Here is a 1,989-nt window from a genome sequence, read left to right as displayed (position 1 = left end):
TTGGGGAAGCCAATGAGATACTCCAGAGAAGGCCCTAGCAGATAGCTGAAAAAAAGAGCTCAGGCAAAGCTGGGTCTAGAGATACCAATAGGGATTCCTATGCACAGATGTGATAGGCAAAGCTGTGAGAACATCTATCCTACATAGAAAAAGGACAGAGGAATGAAAAGAGGGAATGTGAAAAGAAAATTGGAATTGCCTATGCTTAGAAGGTTAGGCAAAGAAACAGGAAGAGTAAAGAAAAAGTGTTACAGAACTACAATTGTGTTAAAAAAAAAAAAAAGGACATGGATATGTATAAATAACAGAAAAAGACTGCGCACGCACACAAAAAGTAGACTTTGCATTAAGGCTGCTTGCTTCTAAGTAATCCTCATCTTAAAAACAAAAAATCCCCACATTATTTATCTAGCTCTGCTAAAGCAGAAAGCTACTAAGATGATAGTGCAAATTTCAGCCTTAGGGAATTTAGTCTAATTCTTGCTTTCCAAACCTAGCTAATCATTACATTACCTGGAAAGCTTTTTAAAAGTATAGGTTCCAGAATGATTTAGTAGGTATGAAGTGGACAATATTTGGGATTCACCGGTCCAATATGCACAATTTAGCACATGACTAGTAAATCTGGAATTGGCATTCAACTATTTCTCATCAATTACTCTGCCATAAGCTAAGTGGTTTGAACCATCACTGAGAACTCTTGACAAAAATGACTCCAATTATCCTGAACTCCCCAAGTAATTCTGATGATCAGCTGAATGTAGAACTCCTGGTTATGATAAAGAAGCTTCCAAGTCTAAATTTCTAGGTATTTACTATAGTTTTGTATCATACCCTTTAGGACAGAGTTCACCATTCTTCCTTAAAACAGTGTAATGACAGCAGCCTCATTGTTAAATTATTAGTAAAATTTATGTTAAATTTCTATTACTTGTTGAGCTGCATCATAGGCTAATAACCACATTTTGCAAATGTCTTGACTTCTAAAGATTTGAGTTTTGAAGGAATTTAGTTACTTAGTACACAATATAATTTTTTAATGTTATTCTGAAAAGTGAGGCAATTTTATAACAGAAAATCCATTCTCCCAACAGGCACACAGGATTTGATGAAACTTTATATTATTATCTACTTCATCTCTGCATTGTCATTTCCTCCTGGAAGACTTTCCTGATACTCTAAGTTGAGGTACATTTTCCTGTGGTAATTTTATCTGTGCCACTTTTATGGTAATTATTTTATCCCTCTATTAGAGGCAAGCAACTTCCATATAAGAAGTGTATGTGATTAATCTTTATAGGCCTCACTGTGCCCAACTCCCTTCTATGAAACCACCCCACCTTCAGGTATTTTCTAAGTCCCCTAATTATCTCCCTATAACTGCTTTCATAACATATAACTGTAATCATTAGTTTATGCCTTGTCAACTAGACAACGTGCTCCTTGAAGGGAGGTACCATGACATATTCATCTTTGTATAAATTAGCTACTACCACTGACTTTGAGAATTCAAATATGTTTTGTTGAAAGAGCCAGACTCATCCTAATACTTTTTTTGGTGACAGAGTCTAGTTCTGCTGTCCAGGCTAAAGTGCAATGGCATGATCACAGCTGACTGAAACCTCAAAATGCTGGGCTCTAGCAATCCTCCCACTTTGTCCTCCCAGGTAGCTGAGACTACAGGCATGCACCACCATACCAGGTTAATTTTTAAATTTATTTTTGATAGAGATGGGATCTTGCTATGTTGCTCAGCCTGGTCTCAAACTCCTGGGCTCGCTCAAGCAATCCTCCCATCTTAGACTCCCAAAGTGCTAGGATTCCAGGTGTAAGCCATCCTGCCCTGCCCACAATAGTTTTTAAAAGTTGACAAGTTTTACGGCCGGGCACGGTGGCTCACACCTGTAATCCTAGCACTCTGGGAGGCTGAGGCGGACGGATTATTTGAGCTCAGGAGTTTGAGACCAGCCTGAGCAAGAGCGAGACCCC

The 1,989-nt window shown here is 38.4% G+C and overlaps 1 protein-coding gene across 2 annotated transcripts in view; it reads left to right on the top strand.

Annotated features, from left to right (window-relative positions):
- ZBTB8OS (zinc finger and BTB domain containing 8 opposite strand) overlaps positions 1-1,989 on the top strand; it is a 19,347-nt gene that overhangs the window by 714 nt on the left and 16,644 nt on the right. The window lies entirely within an intron of this gene.

Source organism: Propithecus coquereli, unplaced genomic scaffold, assembly GCF_000956105.1.
Source record: "Propithecus coquereli isolate 6110/MARCELLA unplaced genomic scaffold, Pcoq_1.0 Scaffold178, whole genome shotgun sequence".
NCBI lineage: Eukaryota > Metazoa > Chordata > Mammalia > Primates > Indriidae > Propithecus > Propithecus coquereli.
This window is presented reverse-complemented; position numbering and strand designations above follow the sequence as displayed.